Source organism: Pan paniscus, chromosome X (assembly GCF_029289425.2).
Source record: "Pan paniscus chromosome X, NHGRI_mPanPan1-v2.0_pri, whole genome shotgun sequence".
NCBI lineage: Eukaryota > Metazoa > Chordata > Mammalia > Primates > Hominidae > Pan > Pan paniscus.
The window spans coordinates 119651535-119673812 of record NC_073272.2 but is presented as its reverse complement, the minus strand read 5'-3'; the positions used below and the strand labels follow the sequence as shown (position 1 = coordinate 119673812).

The 22278-nt window shown below is 42.3% G+C and overlaps 1 protein-coding gene across 2 annotated transcripts in view; it reads left to right on the top strand.

Moving 5' to 3' along the window:
* Nucleotides 1–22278, top strand: part of LOC100973914 (putative uncharacterized protein CXorf42) — a 179881-nt gene that overhangs the window by 119043 nt on the left and 38560 nt on the right. The gene's annotated exons all lie outside the window — the stretch shown is intronic.

Here is a 22278-nt window from a genome sequence, read left to right as displayed (position 1 = left end):
GTCCTAGATTTGTGTAGTGTTTTCCAGGCAGCAAGCTTAGTATTTCTTCCTGGATACAGAGGACATTTAACGAAGCACTTCCCTTTCTGTATTGCAATTAAGACCAATTGTCTTAAGGTGGGAAACTACTCCACATACAAAGCATAGTGGTTAAAGGCAGGGGTTCTGATACTTGGAGATGTCAGGGACTAATAAAGTTAATAAAATTGGGTCCTGACATAGGTTATTATCTTTTTATTTCACTAATTAAGGACATTTAAAACAACACCATTTACACTACTATTAAAATAATAGTAGACTGAACATGGTTGCTCACACCTGTAATCCCAGCACTTTGGGAGGCCGAGGCAGGAGGATCACTTGAGGTCAGGAGTTTGAGACCAGCCCGGGCAACATAGGAAGAACTAGTCTCCACACATAATAAAAAAGTTAGCTGGGTGTGGTGGTGTGTGCCTGTGGTCCCAGCTACTTGGGAGGCTAAGGCAGGAGGAGTACTTGAGCCTGGGAGGTTGAGGCTGCAGTGAGCTGTGATTGCACCACTGCACTCCAGCCTGGGTGACAGAGTGAGGCTGAAACGGCTTTTGCAAAAATTACAACACTGAGAAAATTATAGCAGTGAAAGAGATCTGATCATGCCAAAGTCCCATCGTGCCTTTGGCCTTCAAGCTGCCCCTAATTATTCCTGGGTTAGGCCAAGCTAACTTGGAGAGACATTTAGTTTATACTTTAAATGATAATAGCCCTTTCCCAAAATTCAACTGCCTTTGTAAAGCTAATGAGAGACCACCAGGCTAGGGGGATAGAGGAGCCTAAATTCTGCTAAGGTGTAGACATAAACGATTGCCAGCTATTGTTCTGGAGGTCACAAGATATGCTACTTCCCCAATTACTCCTCCAGATAACATTACTATTGTAGAACCTAAGACTGGCCTTTTGAGATATCTTTTCAGATTTGTTTGCCTGTCTGACACCAATGGCTTCACCTGGACCTGCCAGCCACTCCTGTGGCCCCACCCAGAAGATATTCAGTGGGCAGAAGGACCATTCCTGCACCCTTATGATTGCACCCCCAACCAATCAGCAGCAAGCACCCATTGCTTAGCCACCCTAACTCCCTCCCTAAAACTATCTTTGGAAAACCCTACCCCTAAATGCTCAAGAAGATTGATTTGAGTAACAATTCTATCTCCCATGTGGCGTGGCCAGCCTTGCATCAATTAAATTCTTTTATTTACTACCATGCCATGGTCTTCATTTGTGCAGCAGGCAGGAAGAACCCATCAGGTGGTTACAATCCTGTCTCAAAATATTTAATAACAGAAATAATATCTAAACCTTGTAAAGAAAGATTACGATGTGGCAGGTTCTGCTCTCAGTCTTTCAATGAAATATCTGATTCAATCCTCATAAAAATCCTGTTCAGTAAGCTTGTTATCCCCATTTTATAGGCAAGGAAATTGAAGAAAAAGAAACAATATGTAAATTGCTTCTGCCTCTGCTGATAACCATTATAGTTAGCATACTATAATATACTGTCTCTCTCTTTCATAAAAGACAAGAGTAACCTTTAGGCCCACAAGGGAGGCCCTGATCTCAGAATTTAGGAATAGCCAAGTAAAACACAGACACCTCTGAGTTTGAGTCTTGGGAAAATGAGCATTGTGTCTGTTTCCTGAAATTTAAGATGAAAACACTAATATCTGTTGTGAGGAGTAAATGACAACATATACCGAGTATTTACACAGTAACTGGCACATAAGAACCTCCGAATACATACCAGCTGTAAGGCTTATTGTCACTCTTCCTCCTTGCACAGCCCTATGAGTTCATCTCTTGCTGGGAAGAAGCTGAGTATGGATACTACAGACTGGTCCTGTTATTGAGGTCAGATAAATTTGATGTTCCTCCTTCCCTCACTCTCTCCCATTTCCTCCTCCTTGACCGAACTGAAACGGGCAGAAATATTTGGGCTTTACTTCCCATTGGTTGAAATTGTTGCTATAACAGCATTCATAAGCATTCTTTCTGGGAACCCTGGGTAAGAGCTGCTTAAAGACTTCTGAGGCTTCTTCAGCTACTGCTGCTGGTACTCCAAACAACGATCTGATCATTCATGTATCAGAGTTTGTTAGGAATGGGGACTGTCTACAAAAAAAAGTACCTACAGTGGTTCTCCCCATTCATCACCAAGACCCCACACTTGACCATGCTCCCAGCTCTTTCTGCCCATTCTGCCTACCTAGCATCTTATTAGGAAGGTACAGATAAAAAAAGAGCTAGAAGAGGTCATTGGGAGGATCAAGAATGATTTGTCCCCACAGATATGTAAGGATAAAATCCTAGTGTTTTCCTTCTCCCGTTGGAACACAGGGCTCCATGGAGAAAGTTCTAAAGAGGGTCTTCCCATGGACAAAGACTTCACCTTAATTGCTTGGTGTTGGCGGTCATGATTTTGACTCCTGGTTAATTCATCAAGAGCCATTTTGCCAAAATCCAAGTCACAGAATGACCAAGTGAACAAGTGAGCCATTCTTGGAGCAATCAAGTTACCAATGACTAGTTCATGCAAGCTTAAGAAATTAACTGATTTACAAAACACTTTGTTGTTTTTGCAGAGTTTACTACAATTTACTTTGAGTGAATGGGCATGGCATAAGGGCTATGGAGAGCCAGTTCTATAATGTTCTGTGCCTTCAGACATATCCTCTCCCATCGGTCGGTCTTTCCCCAGTCTGGAATGGGCAGTTTCAGGAGACTGTTTTCCCCCAGTAGATGACCCTCTCTCCCATCCCCAACCCACAGCTACAGCAACAGGAACTTAGCTGAAGCCATCCAGCTGACGCCCAAGACCATTCCAGTCAATGAACTAAGGACAAGCGTATGAGTGTCCCCCCACCCCCATCCCAACCCCATGCTCCAGACCTACCCTCATGGCCACTGAGTGGGACACTGGAAACTTTGCCTTCCTGAGAGAATGGGGCTCTCTCTGAGAGTGGGAACATCTCTGTTGTCTTGGCTCCCAGACTGCTGCCACCACAGTGCAACCACCCAAAGCAAAGGGAATCATGGAAGCTATTTCACGTATGCTGACAAAGCCCTGCCCCAGTCCTAGGGGACCTCCCACCAATGTGAAGAGGTGTGTGTGTGTGTAATACAATTGTGGGGTTTTTTTTCTTTTTTTTTTATTGTACTTTAAGTTTTAGGGTACATGTGCACAACATGCAGGTTTGTTACATATGTATACATGTGCCATGTTGGTGTGCCGCACCCATTAACTCGTCATTTAACATTCGGTATATCTCCTAATGCTATCCCTCCCCCCTCCCCCCACCCCACAACAGGCCCCGGTGTGTGATGTTCCCCTTCCTGTGTCCATGTGTTCTCATTGTTCAATTCCCACCTATGAGTGAGAATATGCGGTGTTTGGTTTTTGGCCTTGTGATAGTTTGCTGAGAATGATGGTTTCCAGCTTTATCCATGTCCCTGCAAAGGACATGAACTCATCATTTTTTATGGCTGCATAGTATTCCATGGTGTATATGTGCCACGTTTTCTTAATCCAGTCTATCATTGTTGGACATTTGGCTTGGTTCCAAGTCTTTGCTATTGTGAATAGTGCCACAATAAACATACGTGTGCATGTGTCTTTAGAGCAGCATGACTTATAATCCTTTGTGTATATACCCAGTAATGGGATGGCTGGGTCAAATGGTATTTCTAGTTCTAGATCCCTGAGGAATCGCCACACTGTCTTCCACAATGGTTGAACTAGTTTACAGTCTCACCAACAGTGTAAAACTGTTCCTATTTCTCCACATCCTCTCCAGCACCTGTTGTTTCCTGACTTTTTAATGATCGCCATTCTAACTGGTGTGAGATGGTATCTCGTTGTGGTTTTAATTTGCATTTCTCTGATGGCCAGCGATGATGAGCATTTTTTCATGTGTCTTTTGGCTGCATAAATGTCTTCTTTCAAGAAGTGTCTGTTCATATCCTTTGCTCATTTTTGATGGGTTGTTTTTTTCTTGTAAATTTGTTTGAGTTCATTGTAGATTCTGGATATTAGCCCTTTGTCAGATGAGTAGATTGCAAAAATTTTCTCCCATTCTGTAGGTTGCCTGTTCACTCTGATGGTAGTTTCTTTTGCCGTGCAGAAGCTCTTTAGTTTAATGAGATCCCATTTGTCAATTTTGGCTTTTGTTGCCATTGCTTTTTGTGTTTTAGACATGAAGTCCTTGACCATGCCTATGTCCTGAATGGTATTGCCTGGTTTTCTTCTAGGGTTTTTATGGTTTTAGGTCTAACATTTAAGTCTTTAATCCATCTTGAATTAATTTTTATATAAGGTGTAAGGAAGGGATCCAGTTTCAGCTTTCTACATATGGCAAGCCAGTTTTCCCAGCACCATTTATTAAATAGGGAATCCTTTCCCCATTTCTTGTTTTTGTCAGGTTTGTCAAAGATCAGATAGTTGTAGATATGCGGCATTATTTCTGAGGACTCTGTTCTGTTCCATTGGTCTATATCTCTGTTTTGGTACCAGTACCATGCTGTTTTGGTTACTGTAGCCTTGTAGTACAGTTTGAAGTCAGGTAGCATGATGCCTCCAGCTTTGTTCTTTTGGCTTAGGATTGACTTGGCAATGCAAGCTCTTTTTTGGTTCCATATGAACTTTAAAGTAGTTTTTTCCAATTCTGTGAAGAAAGTCATTAGTAGCTTGATGGGGATGGCATTGAATCTATAAATTACCTTGGGCAGTATGGCCATTTTCACGATATTGATTCTTCCTACCCATGAGCATGGAATGTTCTTCCATTTGTTTGTATCCTCTTTTATTTCATTGAGCAGTGGTTTGTAGTTCTGCTTGAAGAGGTCCTTCACATCCCTTGTAAGTTGGATTCCTAGGTAGTTTATTCTCTTTGAAGCAATTGTGAATGGGAGTTCACTCATGATTTGGCTCTCTGTTTGTCTGTTATTAGTGTATAAGAATGCTTGTGATTTTTGCACATTGATTTTGTATCCTGAGACTTTGCTGAAGTTGCCTATCAGCTTCAGGAGATTTGGGGCTGAGACGATGGGGTTTTCTAAATATACAATCATGTCATCTGCAAACAGGGACAATTTGACTTCCTCTTTTCCTAATTGAATACCCTTTATTTCCTTCTCCTGCCTGATTGCCCTGGCCAGAACTTCCAACACTATATTGAATAGGAGTGGTGAGAGAGGGCATTCCTGTCTTGTGCCAGTTTTCAAAGGGAATGCTTCCAGTTTTTGCCCATTCAGTATGATATTGGCTGTGGGTCTGTCATAGATAGCTCTTATTATTTTGAGATACATCCCATCAATACCTAATTTATTGAGAGTTTTTAGCATGAAGGGCTGTTGAATTTTGTCAAAGGCCTTTTCTGCATCTATTGAGATAATCATGTGGTTTTTGTCATTGGTTCTGTTTATATGCTGGATTACGTTTATTGATTTGCGTATGTTGAACCAGCCTTGCATCCCAGGGATGAAGCCCACTTGATCATGGTGGATAAGCTTTTTGATGTGCTGCTGGATTCGGTTTGCCAGTATTTTATTGAGGATTTTTGCATCGATGTTCATCAGGGATATTGGTCTAAAATTCTCTTTTTTTGTTGTGTCTCTGCCAGGCTTTGGTATCAGCATGATGCTGGCCTCATAAAATGAGTTAGGGAGGATTCCCTCTTTTTCTATTGATTGGAACAGTTTCAGAAGGAATGGTACCAGCTCCTCCTTGTCCCTCTGGTAGAATTCGGCCGTGAATCCATCTGGTCCTGGACTTTTTTTGGTTGGTAAGCTATTAATTATTGCCTCAATTTCAGAGCCTGTTATTGGTCTATTCAGAGATTCAACTTCTTCCTGGTTTAGTCTTGGGAGGGTGTAGGTGTCGTGGAATTTTTCCATTTCTTCTAGATTTTCCAGTTTATTGGCGTAGAGGTGTTTATAGTATTCTCTGATGGCAGTTTGTATTTCTGTGGGATCAGTGGTGATATCCCCTTTATCATTTTTTATTGCATCTATTTGATTCTCCTCTTTTATTCTTTATTAGTCTTGCTAGCGGTCTATCAACTTTGTTGATCTTTTCAAAAAACCAGCTCCTGGATTCGTTGATTTTTTGAAGGGTTTTTTGTGTCTCTATTTCCTTCAGTTCTGCTCTGATCTTAGTTATTTCTTGCCTTCTGCTAGCTTTTGAATGTGTTTGCTCTTGCTTCTCTAGTTCTTTTAATTGTGATGTTAGGGTGTCAATTTTAGATCTTTCCTGCTTTCTCTTGTGGGCATTTAGTGCTATAAATTTCCCTCTACACACTGTTTTGAATGTGTCCCAGAGATTCTGGTATGTTGTGTCTTTGTTCTCGTTGGTTTCAAAGAACATCTTTATTTCTGCCTTCATTTCATTATGTACCCAGTAGTCATTCAGGAGCAGGTTGTTCAGTTTCCATGTAGTTGTGTGGTTTCGAGTGAGTTTCTTAATCCTGAGTTCTAGTTTGATTGCACTGTGGTCTGAGAGACAGTTTGTTATAATTTCTGTTCTTTTACATTTGCTGAGGAGTGCTTTACTTCGAACTATGTGGTCAATTTTGGAATAGGTGTGGTGTGGTGCTGAAAAGAATGTGTATTCTGTTGATTTGGGGTGGAGAGTTCTGTAGATGTCTATTAGGTCCGCTTCATGCAGAGCTGAGTTCAATTCCTGGATATCCTTGTTAATTTTCTGTCTCATTGATCTGTCTAATGTTGACAGTGGGGTGTTAAAGTCTTGGAGTCTAAGTCTCTTTGTCGGTCTCTAAGGACTTGCTTTATGAATCTGGGTGCTCCTGTATTGGGTGCATATATATTTAGGATAGTTAGCTCTTCTTGTTGAATTGATCCCTTTACCATTATGTAATGGCCTTCTTTGTCTCTTTTGATCTTTGTTGGTTTAAAGTCTGTTTTGTCAGAGAATAGGGTTGCAACCCCTGCCTTTTTTTGTTTTCCATTTGCTTGGTAGATCTTCCTCCATCCCTTTATTTTGAGCCTATGTGTGTCTCTGCACGTGAGATGTGTTTCCTGAATACAGCATACTGATGGGTCTTGACTCTTTATCCAGTTTGCCAGTCTGTGTCTTTTAAATGGAGCATTTAGCCCATTTACATTTAAGGTTAATATTGTTATGTGTCAATTTGATCCTGTCATTATAATGTTAGCTGGTTATTTTGCTCGTTATTTGATGCAGTTTCTTCCTAGCCTCGATGGTCTTTACAATTTGGCAGTGTTTTTGCAGTGGCTGGTAGTGGTTGTTCCTTTCCATGTTTAGTGCTTCCTTCAGGAGCTCTTTTAGGGCAGGCCTGGTGGTGACAAAATCTCTCAGTATTTTGCTTGTCTGTAAAGGATTTTATTTCTCCTTCACTTATGAAGCTTAGTTTGGCTGGATGTGAAATTCTGGGTTGAAAATTCTTTTCTTTAAGAATGTTGAATATTGGCCCCCACTCTCTTCTGGCTTGTAGAGTTTCTGCCAAGAGATCAGCTGTTAGTCTGATGGGCTTCCCTTTGTGGATAACCCGACCTTTCTCTCTGGCTGCCCTTAACATTTTTTCCTTCATTTCAACTTTGGTGAATCTGACAATTATGTGTCTTGGAGTTGCTCTTCTCGAGGAGTATCTTTGTGGCGTTCTCTGTATTTCCTGAATTTGAATATTGGCCTGCCTTACTAGATTGGGGAAGTTCTCTTGGATAATATCCTGCAGAGTGTTTTCCAACTTGGTTCCATTCTCCCCGTCACTTTCAGGTACACCAATCAGACGTAGATTTGGTCTTTTCACATAGTCCCATATTTCTTGGAGGCTTTGTTCATTTCTTTTTATTCTTTTTTCTCTAAACTTCTCTTCTCGCTTCATTTCATTCATTTGATCTTCCATCACTGATACCCTTTCTTCCAGTTGATGGAATCAGCTACTGAGGCTTGTGCATTCATCATGTAGTTCTCGCGCTGTGGTTTTCAGCTCCATCAGGTCCTTTAAGGACTTCTCTGCATTGGTTATTCTAGTTAGCCATTCGTCTAATTTTTTTTCAGGGTTTTTAACTTCTTTGCCATGGGTTCGAACTTCCTCCTTTAGCTCAGAGTAGTTTGATTGTCTGAAGCCTTCTTCTCTCAAGTCATCAAAGTCATTCTCCATCCAGCTTTGTTCCATTGCTGGTGAGGAGCTGCGTTCCTTTGGAGGAGGAGAGGCGCTCTGATTTTTAGAGTTTCCAGTTTTTCTGCTCTGCTTTTTCCCCATCTTTGTGGTTTTATCTACCTTTGGTCTTTGATGATGGTGACGTACAAATGGGGTTTTGGTGTGGATGTCCTTTCTGTTTGTTGGTTTTCCTTCTAACAGTCAGGACCCTCAGCCGCAGGTCTTTTGGAGTTTGCTGGATGTCCACTCCAGACCCTGTTTGCCTGGGTATCAGCAGCAGAGGCTCCAGAACAGCGGATATTGGTGAACAGAAAATGTTGCTGCCTGATAATTCCTCTGGAAGTTTCATCTCAGGAGAGTACCCAGCCGTGTGAGGTGTCAGTCTGCCCCTACTGGGGGGTGCCTCCCAGTTAGGCTACTCGGGGGTCAGGGACCCACTTGAGGAGGCAGTCTGTCCGTTCTCCGATCTCAAGCTGCATGCTGGGAGAACCACTACTCTCTTCAAAGCTGTCAGACAGGGACGTTTAAGTCTGCAGAAGTTTCTGCTGCCTTTTGTTCAGCTATGCCCTGCCCCCAGAGGTGGAGTCTACAGAGGCAGGTAGGCCTCCTTGAGCTGCGGTGGGCTCAACCCAGTTCGAGCTTCCTGGCCGCTTTGTTTACCTACTGGAGCCTCAGCAATGGCAGGCGCCCCTCCCCCAGCCTCACTGCCGCCTTGCAGTTTGATCTCAGACTGCTGTGCTAGCAATGAGCGAGGCTCCGTGGGCGTAGGACCCTCCGAGTCAGGCGCGGGACATAATCTCCTGGTGTGCTGTTTGCTAAGACCATTGGAAAAGCGCAGTATTAGGGTGGGAGTGACCTGATTTTCCAGGTGCCATCTGTCACCCCTTTCTTTGACTAGGAAAGGGAATTCCCCGACCCCTTGCGCTTCCCGGGTGAGGCGATGCCTCGCCCTGCTTCGGCTCATACTCGGTGCGCTGCACCCACTGTCCTGTACCCACTGCCTGACACTCTCCAGTGAGATGAAACCAGTACCTCAGTTGGGAATGCAGAAATCACCCATCTTCTGCGTCGCTCACGCTGGGAGCTGTAGACTGGAGCTGTTCCTATTCGGCCATCTTGGCTCCACCAATTGTGGGTTTTGTTTTCTTCAGTGCCATCTTGACCCAATTTTGAGGCCCTGGCTAGAGGCTAGTCAGTTCCTCTTCTTGAGCAGCTGATTAAATCCACATCTCAACCATTTCCCTTATGGGGCTCTCACATTCCTGGCAACTATGTACCTGCCCTAATCACCACAGGGATAGGTACCAGACAACTAGGGACAGCCCTTTTGCCTAAGTTTCAAATTAACAAATCCACAGGGAGCCCATGAAACCTCCCTTGCCATACCTGGGCTGCCTCCTACAGGTATAGCTCTATCCTGCGTTACAACTTCAGGTGTGGCTCTACCTGGCAGCCTTCTCTCATTTGGAGCTGTAAGTAACAAAGAGTTCTGCCTTTCATCTATCTGAATATATTTATGTGGTATCCTTCCATCCAAGGAACCTATGTTCCTGTCTAACATTTTATAATTATGAAACAATATGGGCATAAAGAGGACAATAAGGGAATCTAGTCCCCTGCTTGTTTCTGATTTTACATGAGGCTCTCCAAATTTAAGGTGGGTAGGGGACCATAAGTGGATATAAATACAATTGCCAACAACCCACAAATGTGGCTCTGGGCACTATGTCAATGAGTTAGCCCTGCTTCACAAGGAACAGCTCCAGTTAAGTAAAAGATTGCTGTTTAATACCACCAAGTCACCCTTGAATTCTTTCCTGGGCAAAGCCAAGAACTCTCCCAGGCTAAGCCCCAGTTTGGGGGCTTGCCTGCCCCACGTCATCTGAACATATACTCCAAGTAATTTTCTAGGTTTAACAGAATTTCAATTAACACAGAAAGATAAGCAAGAAAACACACGATCGATCTAAAAATAAGTATGGAATTCATTTAACTACATATTTATTAGAAAGACAAAACATTAATCTTTAAGACTGACGATGACTGAAAAATGAAATACTAGTCAATCAAAAAGAGATGTCTGAAGTAGCTGTTGGCATATATGACATTAACAGGTGCCAAATATATATGTAGAATGATGGAAGAAATATTGTTTTTCTTGTTTTGAAAAAAGAAGAATGGCTTCTGATTGCTTCTGAATGCGAGTACATGAAATTGCAGGAAATACTCCACAAAGTAGTTGTATATATACTGTTACATAAACCATATCAATATACTGAAACACTAAACAAAATATGCATATCTTGGAATGATGGGATTCAAACAAGCAGACCTATGGCTGTATTCAAGCTTTGATCATGTCTTACTTTTTAACACGTGAGACTTCCAAATCCCAGTGATACTGTGAGTTCACAAACTGCTTAGCATTCACCCAGGCAAAGGAAAATGGCTTTATCTTTTGAAAAAGATGTCTTAATCCACAGTTAACATTTTGTTTTAAGAGAGAGGATCTCACTCTGTTGCCCATGCTGGAGTGCAGTAGCGCGATCATAGCTTATTACAGCCTCGAACTTCTGGGTTCAAGTGACACTATTAACATTATTTGCTAAAACAACTTTTTTTCATTTTTCCTTTCTTATTATATTCATTGTATATATGTTGCCTTACTTCCTAACAGACAATAAATGGATGGGTTAATGATTATAAAGAAAACATGGCAGCACAGAAAAGGGAATCTAATGAGCAAATAGAAGAATGAAAGAAAAATATCTAGTACATACCCAGCAGTCTATTCTGTTTAATTTGTATCCAGAAATATTGTGTACTTATATATTAAAATGAATCCTTAATTCAGCATAATACCCAAGGGTTAGATTTAGTCTGGTTAATGGACTGTTTTAAAGAAATGAGATTGAACAAGAATCCCATGTCATTGTTTAGTTCCTCATTTTCTTTTTATTTTAATTAACTAATTTAGAGATGGGGTCCTGCTCTGTTACCCAGGCTGGAGTGCAGTGGTCTGATCATAGCTCACTGCAGCTTTGAACTCCTGGGCTCAAGCAATCCTCCTATCTCAGCCTCCCAAATAGCTGGGACTACATACAGGTGCATGCCACCACACCCAGCTATTTTTTTCCTAGAGATGGGGGTCTCACTATGTTGCCCAGGCTGGTCTCAAACTCTTGGCCTCAAGCAATCCCCCCACCTCAGCCTCCCAAAGTGCTGGGATTACAGGCATGAGCCACTGTGCACAGCTTATTTCCTTATTTTCTGTTGAAAAAAATGTGAGATTATGTATGTCTATTTTCCCCTCACATTTGAGTCTACTGAACAGAATGGGATGTTTGGTCAATGAATTCCATTATAGCCACTTGTCAGCTGTGATTTGGACAGATTATTTAATCTCTCTCTGTCTTTATTTCTTCATTTGTGAAATAGCAATAAGCTTAATTCACACACAGTACTTGTCACACATTAAGCCTTCCAAAAATTGTAGCTGTTACGATAATCATTGCCCTTTTAAAAATTACACATAAAGCACCACTCCTAGCTTCCGTGAAGGAAACAAGAAGAGTAGGAGACCCAGTCTGAAAATGCAAGTGCTTACCATGCAGGTAGGGAACATAAGAATTACACCCACAAAACAGTTATGTTTCAGTGAGAGGCCATAAGTCATGACTGTTGCCTCTTAATTAGTGATTGATACTTCAGGTCTACAGGGGGTCTGGAAGGGGAGACAATTGGGCAGGTGAGGTTGAGAAACAGAAGGAAAAAGAAGAAGATGGGTGAAAGGAGGCAGAAAATGCGAGAGGAAAACAGACATGAATGATTTGGCTAGATGAGGAAAGGAGTATAGGAACAGCACAAGCAAAGATAGTCAGAAATGAGCATGGTATATTCCAGAGATTCACTGTGAGTTTGTAGTGTCTAATATGGTTTGGCTGTGTCCCCATCCAAAATCTTATCTTGAATTGTAATCCCCATAATCCCAATGTGTCAAGGGCAGGACCAGGTGGAGGTAACTGGATCATGGGGGTGGTTTCCCCCATTCTGTCCTCATGATTGTGAATGAGTCTCGCAAGATCTGATGGTTTTATAAACATCTGGCATTTCCCCTGCTTGCACTTCCTCCATCTTGCTGCCCTGTGAAGAAAGTGCCTGCTTCTCCTTTGCCTTCTGCCACGATTGTAAGTTTCCCGAGGCCTCCCCAGCCATGCAGAACAGTGAGTCAATTAAACCTCCTTCCTTTATAAATTACCCGGGCTTGGGCATTTCTTCATAGCAGTGTGAGAACAGACTAATACAGTGTCTAAGAGCCATCACTCCAAAGAGCAAACTTTATTGCCATGGCATTAGCCGAAAAACACTTAGGCTATTAGATTGAATGTGTGCTGATCCCTGAGACTTTCTCTAAATAGTTATATAAAGCAACACATATGGAAAAGACAGCTAAGCAAAGAAAAAGATTCAGCAGAGGAAAAGTGGCTTTCTTGGTTGTTTATCTTTTCCTGCAATAAGTATGCAATCATGATTAATTCAAGTTCCCTCCTAGTGTTATTCTATTTAACTGAGATATTGATGTACAATATTAGAATGCTACCAATTGTGAGAGGGAACAAGACAGTTTGGGCATGGTGCCTAAGTATCAGGAGGGTGTTAAAAGAGTTATTCAGAGTATCATTTTTATTTTGCCTGTGGATTGAGTCTTTCCTATGGTTCATAGGGGAAAGAATGGTGAGAAGGAGCAGAGTGAGATGAATGAAATTCGATCTCTGTCGTTGGCTGTGGTTGCTACTCTTGGACAGTAACTCGATGACCGTGAAGAAGACTTCCTCATTTCCTCACATCCTGCATGTTGACTAGGATCACAGCTGGCAGCTAGTCTCCTTCCTTCCAGTTCAGAATGAATGGACTAAACATTTACTTAGTGGAGAGTTATGCAAAATTTTGATACTATAGAATGTGTTCACCTAACGGGTTGAGCCAAGAAGAGGCTCCCAAATCTAAGTCTGTATGTTAAATAAATAGAAGAGACGATTTAGCATCTTACAATATTTCTGTCGGACTCAGTTTTGGAGTTGACCTTTTTGATGTGGTGGGTAGGCCTGTGGAATTTGCGAGAAATCCTTGGAAATTCTTTGTGCTTAAAATGAATAGAATCATATTTTGTGCTCCTTGAGGTGCTGGGGTTGGGGACCTGGGCCAGGGAAAATCAGACTGTGAAACCTCCACTCAGTCTTTACTTTCCTTTCTTCCTTATAAATAATTTCAATCCCACTGAAACCCCTTAATGTGACCAGATGAGTTAAAGGGAGGATAGGGATCAGAGGTAAAGAGAAATTGGTCTTACTGCTTGGCCTCGTGATGAGGGCTATGGAAGGAGATGTTAGGGACTGATTTATATAGGGACCAGAGTTCTATTTTTCCTTTTTTTTTTTTCTGGTAAAGCCCAGCTGGCCAGAGCTACCTCCTTGTGCCCCACTGGCTACCTTCCAGAGGCAGTACCTAGCTGCTAGCCGCTGTTTATCATCAAGCTCCCCACACCTCAACAACAGCTCCAGGCTCAGCCACTGCCATGGATTTCTTTCCTCCTATGTCTCCACAGACTCTTTCACCTTTTGATTTTAAAACATCCTTTGTTTAATTTTTTTGTTTCTCTCGTTCAAAGGGAATGGACAGAGACTCTTCCTTGTTCTCTGCCTTCCCTCCATTATTTTGCCTAAACCAAGATTCTTCGGCTTGAAATAAAAAATCATAATCCAACTCTGCAGTTCTCATAGAGGCCCTAGTTTTGTTTGTGGCCTGTGCTTTAGAGGGGTCCAAATGTATCAATTATGATGCTCACACCTGAATGCTACCTCTGAAATCACCTTTGTCCCCTTGCTTGTGTAACACAACAGAACGTGCTTTTAGAAGGGGTCTTTTGTATTACTAGATTCTAAAATATTGACAGAACAATTTCCAACCTGTTAGCCTGCTTTCTTAAAAAAGTTAATTCAACACCAAGCACCAAGCTAGTTATTGTTCATGTGTTGTGCTTCCAGCTTCAGGCACAGATTTGCAAGAAGATTGGGAGAAATGAGAGTTGTGAGGAGGGTACAAGTTGTATCACTCCCTCAAGGGCCTGTAAGAATGGACACCAAGATACTGAATGCCTTTAGGGGAGGTTGTTTACTATTCCTAGAGGTAAAATGGCCCAGTGCCATGATTGGGGAAGGGACTTGAATCTTCAACCCTTTAAGTGAAATAGTTCTGGGCTAGATAATGTGGTAGGTGCTGAAGAGCTGAACTTGGGCTGGTGTGTGTTTCTCTTAATTGAATGATCTCTGGCCCAGGGGAGGGCATGGCCATTCAGCGGCTGGCCTCTTCTAAGCTGAGCTGTGTGTGTTCTCTTACGTAGGCCACTCCATTGCTCTGGGCCTGCAGAAAGCCCTCTACAGTGCTGTATAAAGGATATAGTCAAAAGCAGGTCAGTATAACAGAGTTCATTTTAGCGGAATTCACATGTACCATTGGCCAAATCTCTACAACAGGATAACTGTGTTTTGGGTCCATATTCCCAATACTGTTTTCATAAAATAGTTTTAGTATATTTGCAAAAGGGAGGAGAGCATCTGCTAAAAGCTTCTTGGGGAAATTCATGCTATAGTTTGGAAATAGATAAAAACATACTTTGTTTTCACTTTAAAAAAAATCTTCGGCTGGGTGCAGTAGCACACACCTGCAATCCCAGCACTTTGGGAGGCAGAGGCAAGAGGATCACTTGAGCCCAGGAGTTTGAGATCAACCTGGGCAACATGGCAAAATCCTATCTCTACAAAGAATACAGAAACTAGGTGAGTGTGGTGCTGCATGCCTGTAGTCCGAGCTACTCGGGAGGCTGAGGTGGAAGGATCACCTGAGCCTGTGAGGTCAAGGCTACAGTGAGCCAAGATTGTGCCACTGCACCCCAGCCTAAGAGATAGAGTGAGACCCTGTCTCAAAAAAAATATTTTGTTTGGTTCATTTTCCCTCCAGAACTCCATAGAGGACTGTATAAATTCACATAAGGAGAAAAAGCAACTCACCAAACCTTAAGATGGTTTCTCAAAATTCCCAGACCCTGGTATACACACATATTCTCCCATACCAGGACACTGAATGCCTTTGGAGGAGGTTGATTACTTTCTTTAGAGGTAAAAAGGCTCAGGCTTAAGACAGAGCCTTGAGCCTGCAGGCCTTTGAAGGAAAGCATTCTGGGCAGGATGGACTTGGTAAGTGCTGAGGAGCTGAATCCGATATAGTGAGCACTTCCTGTATCTGGGTGACTGGGGAGCTAAGGAAGGGCATGGCCACTTAGAAGCTGGCCTTCTCCAGGGTGCAGTCTATATGTTCTCTTTTGCAGACCACTCCCTTGCTGTGGGCCTGTGTTCCTTCATCTGTAAAGTGAAAAGAGTAGGCTCGATGTTCCCTAAATTCTCTCCATTGTTTACGCAACACATCCTCCAGGAAGGGCTCCCTAGCCAACACAGGTAGGACTGGGGACGAAGTGTGGGCTTGTCCCTTCAGATATCCCACCCTCAACAGACAGATTGTACCATAAGAGCAGAAAACATGCCTGGTTCATCTTTGTGACCCCATCGTCTAGCCAGGAGCTGGGAACAGAGCAGGTATCTCCAACAGTCTGTGTAATATATACATGAGAAACTGTTCAGGCAAGTAATCTCGACAACCCCTCTAGCAAAGTTCTGCTGTTCTTTTCAAACCTCTCCATTCACGAAATCAAGTGGTGGTTAAGACATGGTCATCAGATAACACTGAGCTCAAATCCTGACCCTTTCAGGATCTTTGGCAGGTCATCTATAGCAGATGTTGTCTGTGTCCTACTAGATCTCAGCCATATGTACTTGGCCCAATTTCCAACAGCTTGATGCTTCCTCTGGGGTCTGAAGCCCCTCTGCCTGAACAGGGAAGGCTGGGGAATAAATGCCCCCAGGAGCAGCCCTCAACCAATGATTATTGGGAGTTGGTGGATAAATGCCCAAGCTTCCTTGCCCCTTAGACAGGATAATTACGAAGTGATTGTTCTACACTGTGAGAAGGTGATAAGCAGTCTGTACTAGTCCGTTCTCATACTATAAAGAACTACCTGAGACTGGGTAATTTATAAAGAAAAAAAGGTTTAATTCACTCACAGTTCCACAGGCTTAACAGGAAGCATGACTGGGAGGCTTCAGGAAACTTACAATCATGGCAAAAGGTGAAGGGGAAGCAAGGCATATCTTTTCATGGTGACAGGAGAGCAAGAGAGTGAGGGGGGAAAGTGCCACACACTTTTAAACCATCAGATATTATGAGAACTCACTCACTGTCATGAGAACAGCAATGGGGAAATCCTCCCCCATGATATAATCACCTCCCATCAGGCCCCTCCTCCAATTCGACATCAGATTTGGGTAGGGACACAAATCCAAACCATATCGCAGTCCCTGACAGCCAGCACTGGCCTGGTACTCACAACTAGGTCTTGATGTTTTCCTGTTGAACATAAACAGTCTCACAGAGCACTACTGCCAGACAAAATCACTCTGTGATCTTGAAGAAGTGAGAAAAAAAATACCACTTCATAACCTTGTCTAGGCATAGAAAAAACAAGATCACTGTGCAAATGAAAAAAGTACCAAACACGGAGTTCAACTTCCAGCATGACAGCTTGAGGAACTCTGCTGATGCACTCCCAAGTGAAAGTGGTAAATATTATTTTTAAAACAACAACTGAAAGCCCCTGGAAATGGTCCTAAGGGAAAACAGCAAATGAAGAAACATCTTTCTAAGAGAACCTACAAAAATTCAATAAGAAAAGCAAGTCTGTGGTATTTGAATCACTACAGCTTCTTCCTTTTCCCCTCCCAGATCAGTAAGGCAGAGATTCTGCTTCAGACTGCTGCAGACAAGAGCATAGGGCTCCCTCTCCCCTCTGGCTCCCAGCCAGAGGACTTTCTTCCCAAGAGGAGCAGCACTTCAGCATCATTCATACTGACACCAGCTACTTGTTTCTGAGGCTAAGTATCAGGTGAGTACAGCTGAGTGACGGTGGCTCATTTAATCTGCCGACTCTGTCCCCCAGTTATTTAATGGAGGCTCTACCTTAGATGCAACACACTGAGGAAACTGCGGCTCAAGTTTTCCTTGCCTCGCTCATGAGGTGGTGGTTACATGCTGAAGAGGCAAGCCGAGAGCACCTTAGGCTGCTGCACCCCACTCTGCCAAGGCCTCAGCCCATAGAAAGGGGTTGCCACTCAGGCAGAAGCTTGCCACCGTCCCCACCCTGTCTCTAGAGCTCTTGCTCAAAGATTTTGCCTTGGAGGAGGAACAGGCTACAAAACAGCTAGCTCCTAATCTCTTCCCAAAGGGATTGACTTCATTTGCAACAGAGTGTAAAGTTCAAACCTAAGAGTGCTCTCAAGAACAGTGGACGTTGTCATACAAGGCAGTTGAGATTTGTGGATCTAATGAAGATAAAGCATGGCCTGTAAGCTGGATAGTTTTCAGGAGAAAACCAGGAAATAAGATGGCTGGTAAGAGCACTCCTGGTATCAGAACAAATATGAGACGTGGACCTCAAAAACTATTCCTTCAAATAAACCACAATTTAATTGAATTAGTTTGTAGAACAATTTATGTCCTAGAGCATTGCTGAAAACAATAGAATGATCAGCAGGCAATTAGTGGAGTTTAATAGTTGGGCATGGTAAGGGAAAGATAGAGAGCCCTACTAACACCACTGCCATCCTAGAGTGACGGTGTACACACCCAAAGTCATGTCTTCCTGAAGAGCAACATCAGAGGCTTAAGATTATGAGGAGAAGGAATAAGCTTCATTAAAATAATCCAGCCAATCACTAAAAAAATATACCAGCAAATAACAAGTCCCAGAGGCCAGGGTTGGGGGCAGTTGCTACAACATATTATCAAAAATTTTGTGGCCAAGCATAATGCTTCACACCTGTAATCCCAGCACTTTGAGAGGCCAAGGTGGAAGAATCACTTGAGCCCAGGAGATCAAGAACAGCCTGGGCAATACAGAGAGACCCCCCATCTCTACAAAAGTAATAAAAAAAAAATTAGCCAGGTGGAATGGTGCATGCTGATAGTCCCAGCTACTCAGGAGGATGAGGTGGAAGGATCACTTGAACCTAGGAGGTCGAGGCTGCAGTGAGCCATGATTGCACCACTGCACTCCAGCCTGGGTGACAGAGTGGGACCATGTCTCAAAAATGATTTCAATTTCCAGCAAAAAATTTATGAGGCATGTGATATGGTTTGTCTGTGTCTCCACCCAAAAATCTCATCTTGAATTGTAATCCCCTTAATCCCCATAATCCCCATGTGTCAAGGATGGGACCAGGTGGAGGTAATTGGATCATGGGGGCGGTTTCCCCCATGCTGTCCTCGTGATAGTGAGTGAGTCCCACATGATCTGATGGTTTTATAAGCGTCTAGCATTTCTCCTGCTTGCACTTCTCCTTCCTGCTGCCTTGTGAAGAAGGTGCCTTGCTTCCCCTTCACCTTCTGCCATGATTGTATGTTTCCTGAGGCCTCCCCAGCCATGCTGAACTGTGAGTCAATTAAACCTCTTTCCTTTATAAATTACCCGCTCTCGGCTATTTCCTTATAACAATGTGAGAACAGACAAATACAGACCTGCAAAGAAACAGGAAAGTATGCCCCATACAGCAGAAAAAAGCAGACAACACCAACTGCCTGTGAGAGCAACCACATGATGGATTTAACAGAAAAAGACTTCAAAATACCCATTATAAATATGTTTGCAGGCCAGGTGTGGTGGCTCATACCTGTAATCCCAGCACTTTGGAAAGCTGAAGCGGGAGGATTGCCTGAGGCCAGGAGTTTGAGACCAGCCTGGTCAGCATAGCAAGACCTCCATCTCTACAGAGAAAAAAAATAATATGTTTACTGAACTAAAAGAAAGCATGGTTCAGAAAATAAAGGTATGATAACAATGTTGCATCCAGTAGAAAATATCATTAAAGAGATAGAAATTATTTCAAAAGAACCAAATGGAAATTCTGAATCTGAAAAGTACAATAACTGACATGAAAAAAATCACTAGCAGGTTCAATAGCACATTTAAACTGGCAGAAGAAAGAATTAGCAGATTTGAAACAGGATTGATAGCGATTATGCAAGATGAAGACTAGAGAGAAGAAAGAGTGAAGAAAAATAAATAGAGCTTCAGACAAATGTAGGACACCATCAGCCACACAAACCTAAGTGGGATCTACTAGAAGAAAGGAAGAGATAGAGAGGAGATGAAAGGAAGAGATAGAGAGGAGCAGAAAAAATAGTCAAAGAAATAATGGCAGAAAATTTCCCAAATTTATTTTAAAAACAATAACCTACAGAAGCTCAGCGAATTATAAGAAGGATATAAGTAAAGAATCCACAAACAGATTACATCATGGTAAAACCAGCTAAGATCAAGGAGAAAATCTTGAAAGTGGCAAGAGAAAAATGTCTCATCACTTACCCCAGTAAGATTGGTAGTTGACTTCTCAGCAGAAACAATGAAGGCCAGGAGGCAGTAAGATTAAATACTCAAAGTGCTTAAAGAAAAAACTATCAACCAAGAATCCTACATCCAGCAAAGCTACCTTTCAGAAATGAAGGCAAAGACATTCCCAGTTAAATAAAAATGGGAGGATTTGTTGTTAGTAGATCCACCTCACAAGAAATAATGAAGTTCTTCAGGTTGAAAGCAAGTGCTTCAGATGTTAATTGCAACCTATGAGAACAAGCCAAGGCCCACTTTATCCACTGCCTCTTTCCCTTCCAGCCTCACAAGTGTCAGAATGTCTCAGCCACAAGTCTGACATACCAGGATAAAAACCCCACTTCATCAATTACAGACTGAATATTTTTGGGAAGTAACAGCCACTCTGGGTATGACAGTTAATACTGAGTGTCAACTTGATTAGATAGAAGGATACAAAATATTGATCCTAGGTGTTCTCTGAGGGTGTTGCCAAAAGAGATTAACATTTGAGTCAGTGGGCTGCACAGGGCAAATCCACCCTTAATCTGGTGGGCACAATCTAATCAGCTGCCAGTGAATATGAAGCAGGCAGAAAAATGTGAAAAGGAGAGACTGGCCTAGCCTCCCAGCCTACCTCTTTCTCCCATGCTGGACACTTCCTGCCCTTGAACATCGGACTCCCAAGTTCTTCAGTTTTGAGACTCAGACCGGATCTCTTTGCTCCTCAAGCTTGCAGACAGCCTACTGTAGGACCTCGTGATCATGTAAGTTAATGCTTAATTAACTCCATATATATATACATGGAGGATATATATATATATGGAGGATATATATATATATGGAGGATATATATATATGGAGGATATATATATATGGAGGATATATATATATGGAGGATATATATATATATCCTATTAGTTCTGTATATATATATATTCTGTATATATATATAAGTTCTGTATATATATACATATATATATCCTACATATACATATATGTATATCCTACATATGCATATATATATAATCCTACATATACATATATATATATATATATATATATATATATATATATATATATCTCCTATTTGTTCTGTCCCTCTAGGGAACCCTAATGCACTGGATCTCAAAGTTTCTATGCTGAGACCAAATGTTTAAAGATGTCTGATGTCCCCAAGACCAGGAGAACAAGGGAGTAAGGAAAGAGAGTGCTGGAACTTTATGACTTCAGGCAGTCACTGTCTCTCTCTGGGCCTCAACTTCCCCTTTGAAAAATGAGAATGTTTGCCCTCTCTAAGAATACCAGACCCAAAGTGCTCAGGAGCATTTCTCAAGATTATTGGAAGTGTCAAAATGAGAATCAGATCAAGTTAGGAAACATTTTAAAGTTTATTGTTATACAGTAAGAGAAAGTACAGCTCATGATCCAGGAGACTTCAAACAAAGTGGTAGAAAGCTCACCTTATGGCAGTCATAGCACACTTTATAAAGCATAAAGGAGAATATTTTGATTTTTTTTGTGGTTGGCTGTTTTACGTTATCATTCTTTTTAAGGTAAACAGAGCTGTTTAAACTGATTTGCCTATAGCTGATTGGTTTAATTTCACTGAATCATGCTGACAAAGATGTAAAGGTTATGTTTGATATTTATGATTAGAGACAGTGTTTTGGGGAAATTGGGAAGAATTAAATTTTGGTTACCTGGTTATGAGTGGTCGGCCTTCGGGTACACCTAAAGTGTGGCTTCATTTTTATCTTTAACAGAAGATAACTGAGCTCTCATTATGTGCTAGGGCACTGTTTAAATTCTGAATCCTGCCCTCTGGTAGGAAGACAGAGATTAAACAAGAGAGCCAATAACCAAACAAAAAAGTAGAGAGACTGTGGGGTTAGGGATTTTAGCTCAGGTGCTTAGAGAGGGCATTTGAGCAGAATCATGAATGCAATAAAGGAGGCAGCCATGCAAAAACCTGTAGGAAGAGCATTCCAGGCAGAGAGAACAGCCAGTGCAAAGGCGCCAAGGTGGGAATGAGCTTGGTGTGTTCTCAAGACCCATGTGCTCAGGACCCAGCGGGCAGAGGAGGAAGCAGGGGAAAATGAGGCTAGGAAAGGAGGCAGACGAAGATGGCAGAATAGAAAGCTCCGCTGATCGTCCTCCTGCCACTCTGTGCAAGGACACCAAGTTAACAACTACCTACACAGAAAAAAACACCTTCTTAAAAACCAAAAATCAGGTGAGCACTTACAGTACCTGGTTTTAATTTCATATCACTGAAAGAGGCACTGAAGAGATATAGAAAACAATCCTGAATCACCAATGCTACCCCTTCCCCGCCCTGGCAGCCATGGCATGGTGTGGAGAGTGTTTCTGGGCACTGGGGACGAGAGAACACAGTTCTTTTGCTTCACGATTCAATTGTGAAGCATTGCACTCAGCAATGTCCTGTTACAGCAGAAAGGAAAACCAGATCAAACTCAGTTGATGCCCACTCACAGAGGGAGCATTTAAACCAGCCCTAGCCAGAGGGGAATCACTGATCCCAGCAGTCTGAACTTGAGTACCTGCAAACCT